This window comes from Hippopotamus amphibius, chromosome 11 (genome assembly GCF_030028045.1).
Source record: "Hippopotamus amphibius kiboko isolate mHipAmp2 chromosome 11, mHipAmp2.hap2, whole genome shotgun sequence".
In the NCBI taxonomy this organism is placed as follows: domain Eukaryota; kingdom Metazoa; phylum Chordata; class Mammalia; order Artiodactyla; family Hippopotamidae; genus Hippopotamus; species Hippopotamus amphibius.
Genome location: NC_080196.1, coordinates 102801167 through 102813087, shown reverse-complemented (window position 1 = coordinate 102813087; position 11921 = coordinate 102801167). Strand labels below are relative to the sequence as shown.

General features: G+C 42.7%; 1 pseudogene; it reads left to right on the top strand.

The window, feature by feature from the left end:
* The first annotated feature begins 254 nt into the window (after nt 1-254).
* Nucleotides 255-11652, top strand: LOC130830942 (serpin B3-like; annotated as a pseudogene).
* The last annotated feature ends 269 nt before the right edge of the window (nt 11653-11921 follow it).

Here is an 11921-nt window from a genome sequence, read left to right as displayed (position 1 = left end):
AGGTAGAATAAAGAGAGAGCGCCTGCAGTCCCTCCCTAGGAAAAGCAAAGCCTGCCCTTAAGAGTGGCCATGGAAAGGGAGTTCAAGACAGAAAGTCAGAGCTGGGGAAGAGAGCTGAAGATAGGATTCCCAGGAAGGGGAGTCGACAAGTGACAAATCATTCACAAAACTCACTGTAAAAACTGAAAACGGCACCATCAGGAGGGCATTAGGAAGTCACTGTTGGGCTTTAGCAGGAAAGTTTAAGGGGTGTAATGGGTCAGACTACAGTGGATACAGAACCAGAAGAGGAATCTGCCCTCACGTGGGTAAACCTCAGCCAGAAAGACAAACCTCAGAGGTTGTCAGTGTGGCTCAGTGTTCCTAAAGGCAAACCACACATGCAGCAGATGCCTCGCGAAGCTAATCAACTATCACAAACTGGCGTCGAACCGCACCCAGCACATTTCTACATTTCTCCAGCCAGCACGTCCCCTTCATTCCCAGGATAAACGTTCAATGATCAGTCTCCCATCTTTCCCCACCTACAATGCACAAATGACGGCTACTCACCCTTTTTCAACCTGCTTTGTCTTCACTGGACGTTATGTTTAAGGATCTATACTTTCCAGTACATGAATATCTGGCGCTATGTTCACTGCTGGAGGACATTCCATTGTATGAACCTAGGGTATTTCTTTCCCTTCTTCTTCTTCAATATACGTGTAAGTTGTTTCTACTGTAATTGCCAACAGTACTGTGACTAATTTCCTCGCACGTCTGCTTGAGCGCAGCATGTGACTCTATATAGGGTATATGTCTAAATAGAGTATTGCTGAATCTTACCCACATAGTGAAGTGTTACCAAATTACTTGCACTATCTAACATTTTCATCAGCATTTTATCAGAAATTATCCTCTACATCAAAACAGTCCTTAAGTGTTAAGAAATGTCAGCTTTATGGCTGTTAACCACGCTGTGGTATTAAGTGCATTTTCCTGACCTACCAAGATTAAGCATATGATGACTGTAAACATACATATGTCTTTTAGGATTTACTTGTCAAGATCCAAGAAAAATTTTTTCAGATTTCTGTTGGATGCCTTTCCCATGCCCATCATAAGAAAGCTGCTGATCCCACAACTTGTCACAGTAGCATCCAAGCACCACAGCCATGGATGTCGCAACACCTGTCTTCCACCTGCACTTCATGTCTTGCCTCCATCACTGATAATTTGGTGGATGTGTGCCTTACACCACTCCCCCATTTCCTCTGAGTACATGCTTCCCAAAATGGAACCAACCTAATCCCAAAATTCCATTCAAAGATGTTTTTCCTAAAGCCATTTACTTACTATAAAAGTGAAGTGTCTAGCAGAAGACATATGACACAGTCAAAATGGGTAATTAAGGAAAATTTAATGAAGGGACTGTACAAAGTATGCTCAGGGCTCAGAGAAACCAAGGAAGAAAGGTGAAACATCCCAGGGCAGCAACAGTGGGGGGACATTGCCACCCCTAGACCTACATGGCAAGGGCAGGAATGGTGACCAAAATCCAGAGAAGGTAGCTATAGCTTCATAAAAGCTAACCAAGAAGATCTGTGCCCTTTGGGAAAGAAATGCAGCCATTCCTTGGCAACCTTGCTGAGAGGAAGCTGGGTGACCGAGCACCCTGACCTCACCCAGCTGTGGGTCTACTCCTGTTGCCTCGCACGGGCCACATGCAAAGTTCCTCAGAGGATGAGACCCTGCTTATGTCTCCCTACATCTCTGCCTCCTGGGGCCACAGGAGGTTGAGAAAGTGAAGGTGAGACTGCAGAAGCAAAATAAAATCCCCAGCACACCCAGATCTCTTTTAATTCCATTTCTTCTTTCCTCTAGAATGTTCCCACTCCATTAACACTCCAGACACAAGCCTCAGCAATAATTGATATTGCTTTATGTAAAGAGCATCTTCAAATACATAAGAAAGATCATGATTGAATTAACAAAACGGCAAAAGACATGACAAGATTTTACAGAGGAGGAGCTTCGACTAGAATAGAGATATAGCATAAAATAAGCATGGATTCCATCCCTTGCCTGTGGATTAAAAGTTTTGAAATCTCCCAGAAAGCTGGAAGCACTTGGGGTGAAGAGCAAAACCATGAATGGTAGAGGAGCAACTGATTATTAGTGAATATTAAGGAGAAACATACAAGACCATAGGTGGGCATGTGGTAAAACAACTGCATGGCCAGAAACTGGAGAGGGACATGGAGACAAAGAAAGAACAATGGCTAGAAAAGACAGTGGAAAGAAGAGAAAGAGAAGACCATGTTTTCTCTTCTTCACAGTATGAAACAGGGGAATGAGAAGCTGCCCCTAAGAAAAGATCAAGGGACACGCAGTTATGGGGAAAATACATATTTCAGTTAAAACAACGAGGAAGCAGGATAGTCCTTGGAAAAGAGAGAAAATCAATAGGTTTCTTGGCAGCAGAACAGGAAAACCAAGATGAAACAAGGAAGAGCGACTTGTAAGACATCAGCAAGTGACAGAGGTGAATGGTGACCAGCATAGACTGGGATGAGTGTCCCGGGTGGAGTTGGAGGCATGGAATGGGGGGACGGGTGGGGGTGACATGAACTGTCTCAATCCTCCATGACATCCCTACACGTGAGATCGTCCCCTAAGGAACAAAAATCAAGGCAAAACGGATTCATTCTGTTTTGCTGTTATTCACAGTGCACATATGTATATCTGTACCTGTACCTGTAATGAAAAGTATAATTGGTGGATATCCTATTATTGGATGCTTAAAGGATCTTCTCCAATAACCAGTTTACCTGCAAATGGGAACAACCACCTATTTGGTAAGAAAGAAGAAATAAGATGCACCCTAGGATGTGCAACTCAATAATGCTGACAAATCTTCTCACCTTTCACAAGGAAGCAAGGTTTAGCAAAACAGAGGAGCTCTTTCTTAACCAACCTATAAAGGTGTTAGAAATAGCAGGCCGGTTCCTGAAACACACATTTCCTCTCCTCTCCACCTCATGTCTCCATCCCCTGTGCTTCTGGGACATTGTTATGGGTGAATCTTCCTGGGAATGAATGACGGGCTGAGACCACATACTCTGCTCGTGGCAGAGGTTTAAAAGGACCAAGCACAGTAACAAGTGCTGGAGACGTGAAGAGAATCAGAACTCCATACACACGTGCTTCCATCAGTTTGGTGGGAATATAAAATGATGCATCTGCTGAAGAAGGCAGGCTGGCAATTCTTCTGAATCAGCCATAGACTTACCGTGACCCAGAGATTTCACCCTTGGATAAATGCCTAAGAAATTAAAACATATGTGCACACTGAAATTTCAAAATTTTACACAGTCCTAAAAGAATGTCTGAAACCCAGCTTTCCCTCCTAGTGACTGAGAGGCTCACAAAGAGATTTTGGGACCCATTCCCACCCCTTCAGATTTGGTGGAAGGACATGATCCCTTTTAAGAGGGCAGAAGAAACAGGTTCTTTTCATTTAAATACAAGGCGATATGTCACTAAGAGCGCAGAACCTGTCTAACAGACTACCCTGTGAGAGTGGATGCACACACAGCTTCCTGAACCAGCTACCTGTCTGGAGAGCTCACCTGGGCCGTTCACCATCTTAGACACCTGGGCTTCTGTTCAGCTGCTCTGTACCTTGTTTCTGTCATCTGTGAGAGGAGAACAAAGGCACCTGCCTGAATAAGGAGGGAAATGGGTGAATACATATCCCCCTCAGTAAAAGTCAACAGTTCTTAATATTTTTCTGCTGTGAGAACCCCAAGCCCATGACGAGAAGGAGGATCCACTGATAAGAGACTTAACCATGGCACTCCAAGAACACATTTTTTCTCTTTTTTTCTTACAAGAATTTGACTGTGTTGTCCAGACCATGAATCCAAAGCTGGTGTGCTAAAGAGCAAGGAGATTGAGAAATGCCGTGATTCTGGTGCTCAATTTATTTTTCTGGTACATCTTTGTGTACAAATTAGACCCCTGTCACCAAAACGGCCACCGTTTGTATCCACCATTCTTCTCACTGAGGGCAGCTTACACTGCAGGGAAATGGGCTTCCCACTGGCCTTCGAAAAAGGGACCCTCTGACATTGGCTGCAAGGAGGATGGGGTCACAGGGAGGACCACGGCCAAGGTCCAGCCTTTAGGGGAAGGCAAATGATATCTGTTCTCCACCTACTGCTGAGACACTTCTCCAGGATCTCTTAAGCTCAGAACTGGAGCTATTTTCTTAGGTATACGGAGTAATTCTTAAGGAAATGGTCAGGTTGCACAAATCCTTTCAGAACATAAGATAGAAAATGTAAGCTTTTTAATTCTTGGTGTTAGAAGTGGCCTTAAAGACAAATGAACATATAAGAGAAGAAAGATTCTTTGCGGGTTAGTTCCAGTTGGGTGCAGCAGCTCAGGGCATGTGAAGAAGTGGGAATTTAACTTTATTCTCATAGGTATTGGAAAGGCACCTATATGCATTTCAAAGGAGCTAGTGATTGCAGGTCACGATTTCTTCTGCAGATGAAATGGAAATACAGGAATAGAACAATAATTTTGTCTTTAGTCATAGAGATCTCATGCTCATGAAGGTGACCATACCTAGTGAAGAAATCCAAAGTGGATTTACTTGAAATACCAACTGGTGTGAGGAATGGGAGGCGGCAGAGAGACTATATATTCAAGACCTGAGCATCCGGGGCACATAGGCTGACAAGCTGCCTGCCCGCCTCTGCTTCCTCCAGGATCACAGGTAAGCGCTTCCAGACACTCTGCCTGACTGCATGCCTCCTTTCTGAAAATAATGACCATGTTTTTTTTTTATCATGCATCTATTTCTTTCGGTATGATGGTACATTACTTTTTCTGCCAGAGCAAAAATGAAAATACTTGTCCCCTGATTTCATCCTGAGGGAATTTATTTATCTCCAAAAGAACTAAATGCTCCTTTGGGAGCTCAGGTGAACAGGGGTAGGAGGTCCGGCACCCACAGATCCCTCAGGAAGAGGCAGCAACACACCTAATGGGAGACAGCTGGCTGTTACCACATCAGTCCTGGCTTTGGTATCTGTTATAAAGTGTTGTCTACCCAGTCTTAGCAGAGCCAGTAAGAAAGAAAAGATTAAGATATTTTATTAGATTTTCACAAAGGATTTCTAAAATACTAGTTTCAACAGTCTTCTAATTGTCAAACATATACATGCACATTGAGAAAAGGCTTTAAAAGTAAAAGGAAGGAAGTTATTGTTGTCAGAATTCCAGAAGCCACACTGAAGGCATTTCTCTTCAGATAATCAATTACACACTTCCCTTCAGTAAAATGAATCTGATGCTTTTCCAGGAACTCCAGACCACGTCCAGTCACCATGAGTTCACTCAGTGAAGCAAACACCCACTTTGCAACGATCTGTTCAAACAGATCAGAGGATCAAAGCAGCAAAATATCTTCTATTCCCCTTTCAATATCATGTCAGCCTTAGCCATGACTTCCTTACGGCCAGAGGACAGACTGCATCAGAAATTGAGAAGGTAGGTGGCAGCTTCCTCTATGTTGACATGTTTGCACTGGTTTCTGTGTTGGCTGGTGTGCAGATGACCACAGGTCTGGCTGTCCCCAGGGGTAGCACAGGAAGCGGCAAGCACCCCTGTGACTGGGTGGGCACAGAGCTGTGGGCGGCATACACTCTGCCCCAGTGCTCCGCTCCATCTCTTCCCTGTGCCCAGACTTCCTTTGGGAGCTGGGATGAACCCTACAATTACCCATAATCAGAGGTGAGGCTTAAATGGGAGAGTTCAGGTAGAAGTGATGCACTGACTAAAATCCATGGGAGACTTCTTCCCATGTTTCCTCAGCAACGAATGAAAAGTAAATCAGGATACTCTGAAGTGGCTGCTGATCAGCCAATGTTCTGTTTTTCACACACAGTCTGTGTTTCTGACGGAGCAAATGCTTGCACAGAACATTTCTTTGTTCTTTATTTTGTTTCTTTGGGATTTTCTTTTTTTTTATTAGTTTGGTATTTTGTTCATTTATTTGAAATGTTCTTTTTCATTCTTTCTCTTCTTCTTTCTTCCTTCCTTCATTTTTTTCTTTTTTTATTTACTCTGGTGTATATAGACTTTTTGAGTAAAGTTTCCTTCTTCTCCTGCCTGTCTCCTCCAGCTCCTTCACTTTAATGACATCACAGGAAACACAACAGGAGGAGCTACAAGAGATGCCGTGAGTCACAGAGCTTTGGATCTAGAAGGAGATCACATATCCATGAGGGTCGTAGTTTAAACTGGGAATTTCAGATAAACTGGGAAAAATAAATTTGGGGGGGTTGGGAATCTTAGCCAAAATTGATTGGACAGAGTGTTTCTCATTTCATATTACATACTTATTTCATATATTTGTTTTCTTTAGCAAGGGCTCTGAAACCCAAAGGCTAGGTTCAAGTTCCTGCTCTGCTGTTCAGGAATGAGGAACCTGGCAAAATAACACTGCCCTGAGGCACAGTGACATCATCTCCATTAACTCGGGGCAATAAAACTCTACTGCTATACATGCAAATACAGGTGAAACAGGACAGCAGTGCCAGGATAAGGGAAACCCTGATAATGTGATGCATTATTATTATTATAGAATAAAAATAAGTATAGGACTCACAATAATTTGTGAAAATTATGCAATTTAATTTGTCATAAATTAGATTAAGAGCAATAAGCATATGAACAAGTATGTTTTGGAAAATGATTGATTGAGAGTTATGGTTTAGAGTCTAAATAGTACAAAACGCTCAGCTCGCAAGTGGAAGGTTCTGGATTCAAACAGGCCTGAGTTGAAAAACTGGCTCTGTCTCCTTGGAGAAGTTCCTTAGTTCTCTGAGCTAGAGATGCTGATGTGAAGCTGTTCCCCGTGTACCAGGCACACACTGTGCCTCTTTCCAGTGTGAGCATCAGGAGTGAGCAGCATAGATCACAGTCAAAGGGTCTAAGAAGGTGATCTCACCAAGGAGAGTAACAAGGCATCATATCATCACACAGAAAAATATACAAGTTTTCTGTCCTCACCCAGTTGATGACTGTTAGAGATGCACTATGGGACGCGGCATCAAGGAGCTTAAGTTTAGCTGAGAAGCCAACCCAAACCACCTGAAACAATTCACATACAACCCAAAGGTGGGATGCTGCTGCATCTTTAGCTCAAAAGACGAAAGTTTCGAGTATGTCAGAGCAGGAAGGAAGAATTTCCTGGAAGATCAAATGTAAGGATGATAAAAGATATTTGAGGTAATATAGACCAAATGGGAAAACAACAACAAATGTCATCCGTGGGGACACCAGACTCTAGGTACAGATCTAACAGACCTGTGGGGGGGCAGCATTTGCATACAATGAGAATCCAATGAGCTCACTTTCTGGTGTTTGAAGGGTGAAAAGTCAGGAAATGTTCATCATCAACTTCAAAAGCTTCTAACTGAGTTAAAGAAACCCAGTGACACCTACGAGCTGAAGGTTGCCAACAGACTCTATGCAGAAAAGAGCTTTGCATTCCTTCAGGTAAGTTCATAGGCTCTCACACCTTTAGTCTGCATGCTGGGTCCTCTGATCCCATCTCCTAATGGGAGAGGGAGAGGCAGAGGAGTCTGGCTAACCCATTTCTTCCAGGGGCATTGGGGTCCCTGACCACACCACACCCACTGCAGTGTCCCGGAGCCTGACAGCCCACCAGGGCACTGAGGTTAGGGATTGTATTGTGCACTCAATGTTGTCATGATTGAACATAATTTAATTTGGGAATACCTGCGTAGTTGCTGAGAAGTGACCCTTAATTCCTCCTTTCTTCCTTCCCCTGCCGTAGGAGTACATAGATAATGTTAAGAAATTTTACTTGGCTAGTGCGGAATCTGCTGATTTTGTCCATGCTGCAGAAGGAAGTCGAAAGATGATTAATTCCTGGGTGGAAAGTCAAACTAATGGTAGATTATGAGAGAGTCACTCGTTAAAAATCACTGTTGAATACCTGCTGTGTGTAACGCTGCACTGGACACTGCATAGGGTGCCAGGAGCAGGGGTGAGAGGAGATTGCAGAGGATGGGGGAGGCCCTGCAGAGGGTAGAATGGTCCACGTCAATGTGGAGAGGTACAGGGGAGCTCAGGAGGGATCCCAGGACCAGCTGCATGGAAGCACAGCTGAGTCTGTGAATGACCATGTCTTTTTGGGGTCCCACGTCTTTGCTCAAACATCACATCAGTTAGCTTTTTTTTCTTTAAATTAGAGGCTTAACTTCTAGACTATGCTCCCTAGAGAAAGTATTATATGCCTTTCCTTACCTTTTATTGATTGGAAGTGAGCAGCTCTAATCCAAACCACCCTTCTTGCCACCTGCAGCAGGAGCTGCGGGGCCCACCTCCCCACCCCCCACTCTGCAGCGCTGGTCACAGTGTCCTCCCCAACCACGGCAGGCGCTGGACGATGTCTCCATCCTACGAACCATGTCCTCCCTGCCATCCTAAATATAGGCCAAACCGAAGCAATTCAAAGTGGAGAATGAAGGTGAAGACAACTCAGGGAATGGTATCTGAGCACATGTTTTAGATTTTAGCCTTCAGGTCATTTGTCCTAAAGAACATTCAGGACCACTTCCTCTGAGTAGTGAGTTCAAGTCTGAAATAATAGAAAGCAAAGAAGAAAATGAAGAAGAAAAGAAGATTAGAAGGAAGGATGGAGGAAACAAGAGAGGGAGGGAGCTATAGAGGGAGGGAGGAAACTGACCAGTGGAAAGATCAGCTGAAAACAGTTCATCAGAATGCAGTGTGAGATGACTGATGTCTCCACAGACAGAGACTGAACACCTTCCCAGGCAGAGGAAGGGGGTCTCCGTGAGGGCGGCTCCATCAGGCTGCTGCCAGGAGCACAGCTTCACCTTGCGAACAGTCGGGCTCCGAGTCCCTCATGTGCTGACTTGTGTGGATATTGAATCAACAGTTGTAGCTTTCAAAGTATCTTTCAGACAAACCACTTGTGCCTTTCATGACAGACCTTTGATTTTCTTTCTTTGACAGAAAAGATCAAGGATCTGTTTCCAAAAGACTCTGTTGACAGCTCTACCGTTCTGGTTCTGGTGACCGCGATCTATTTCAAGAGGCAGTGGCACCAGAAATTTAAGAAGGAAAATACTGTGGAGGAAAAATTTTGGCTGAACAAGGTATTGTCTAGGATTTATGTATATAACGTAACATAGCTACAGATTCTGTGTGAAATTTAAATATATAGTAATTCATATATAACTGCAGGTAGAAGATAGAAGTTGTCAAGGTTTATTTTCTGTAAATAAATAACGTGGACCATTTATTTCTGTCTTTCTTTTTTTACTTTATTTAGTTGGCATTTGTTGAAGAAACTCTAGTCTCTAAATCACAGTTTTCCCAGATCATCCCTTAGATGGAGGATGTGCTTTGTGCCTCAATAATGTGTTCTCTTTCTTTGACTTATGCTCACTTTACATCTTTGTCACATGAATTTACTGCAGGAAACAAGCAAATCTGTGCAGATGATGAAACAAACAGATTTTCTCAATTTCACCTCACTGGAGGACATGAAAGTCAAGATCCTGGAAATACCGTACAAAGGCAAAGAGCTAAGCATGGTGGTGCTGCTGCCCAATGAAGTAGATGGTCTGCAGAAGGTAAAGCCTGGTACCTCCAACACTTCCTACTATTGCTTACATTCCTAGTGATACAGAGCTTGTATAGGCTGCTCATCGATTGCTAGTAGTGGCTGGCAGAGCTCAAGCACAGAGCAAAAAAATAAAATTAATTCCTTCATATCAGTATGATATGAAGAGTGTATCTGTAAATCACAGGTCACATTTGTCTTCTGATGAAACGATGCAATGTGACTTCTCAAAAAATTATACATAGGTACACATCTAAGTATTTTGCAACCATAAGAACCTCTGGTATATTCCAGGTCATTCATTTAAGGACAAAGAAATTAACACTCTTATGTAAGTGACACATGGAAATATGTGCAACTTCACTCACAAACACAACAAGGAAAAGAACACAACAAAGGTTATACACTGTCCACTAATTCACATGGTTTTATATAGACTGTGGGCAAATAGATTTGTCTTGATGCCCACTTTTTAATTTTGAACTATTCTGACTCTAGGAGCTCAGTCATTAAGAGCCTCATTGCCAGGAGTTCAGAAAAAAAGGGCAGTGGGGTGGGAATTATAGAATTTTCCTCTTAGCATTGTTATAATAAAGTTAACATGTAAAAATACCAGTCACAATAATAGGAAAAAAAGACATTTCATAAAAGGCCATCTGCAACTACTGGAATAGCCGATGAAGAGGCAGAAGTGGCCTAATCTTGCCACATTCCAAATATACAGGTTTTAACACTGGGCATTGGATATCCTCGAGGAAAGTGATGTGGCAATAAATGTGAAGGGTCATCAGAATCTTCCTGCTCCAGGTCGAAATTCCCCGTTATCTATGACATCAGGAATCTCAGTCCTAGGATTTTATCCTACAACACGTCTAAACAAGGGAAACGTTTTGGACAAATGTAGCTCACAATAATGAAAATGTTTAAATACGAAACAGTGGTACATGTTTGTATTACCTTAGCTTAGGTTAGGGACTGACAGGCAGTGATTGCTTGAAAGATATTAACAATACAAAGGTATAATTTCATGGTACTCTAATGTAACAGCATAAATTCGATTCAAGAAATATATATCTATACGGGAGAGGTTAAAAATAGGTCCAACAAGAAAAAGAATAAAAGTAGGATGTAAACTGTAAAAGTACTGTGTAAAAAGGTATGGACAAAAGAACATTAAGAGAAGTCTATTTGAAAGTGAAGCAGGTCATAGATAACAAGAATAAGAAGTGGATGGTTCATCATCTACAAATAATTGTATCTAATGATTCTGTTGTTGCATATATGTGTGCATATATGTACATGGATACATTTCTGTAGATATGTACACATAGACATAGATTATTATTGTGTACATATATATATAAAAAGAGCAGAGTCATGAATATATAAGAACACATTTGATCATATAATATGTATTCAGGACTCTGTTATTTTTGCCTGCTCACATAAAACCTAAGAAACAATCTCCTGTATTTATCCCTACTCAAAGTTTTCCCACACGTTTCAATCCAGTGTTAAGGGGGCTCAATGTCCAGTGAGAATCCTGCCACTTGTTCCCTTTTCCGTTGTTACAGCTTGAAGATCAGCTCACTGCTGAGAAGTTAATAGAGTGGACGAGCCCACAGAATATGAGGGGGAGTCACGTGCATTTACACCTACCTCGGTTCAAAGTGGAAGCGAGCTACAGCCTCAATGACCCGCTGAAAGCCCTGGAGGTGGTGGCCGCCTTCAGTGACTGGGATGCCGACTTCTCAGGCATGAGTGTTAGATGAGGTCTGGTGGTGTCGACCGTCGTCCACAAGTCCTATGTGGAGGTGAATGAGGAGGGCACGGAGGCTGCAGCTGCTACAGGCACTACTATAGTTGTTACATCATTACCACATTATGAGAGTTTCCACTGTGACCACCCTTTCCTCTTCTTCATCAAGCACAACAAGACCAATACCATCCTCTTCTACGGTAGAGTCACTTCCTCTTAGATGTGATTAGCCGGCAACTATACTCGGGGACATTCCCAGAGTTGTTCCCGAGCACTGATTGCTGGAAGTAACAGGTGCTCTTGGTTCATTTTCCTGTCCATCCTCATAGTCATCACTAAGAATGTACTGGTTGAAATACCATGTCTGTCTGTCTTTCTTTCTACAAACACATGTAAACCTACTCTATCTCCCCATGATAACTCCTCTTTAGACAAAATGTTCCCTGTATTCTTAAAGGTTATTTCTACACTCTATCTTCTACTAAGTTT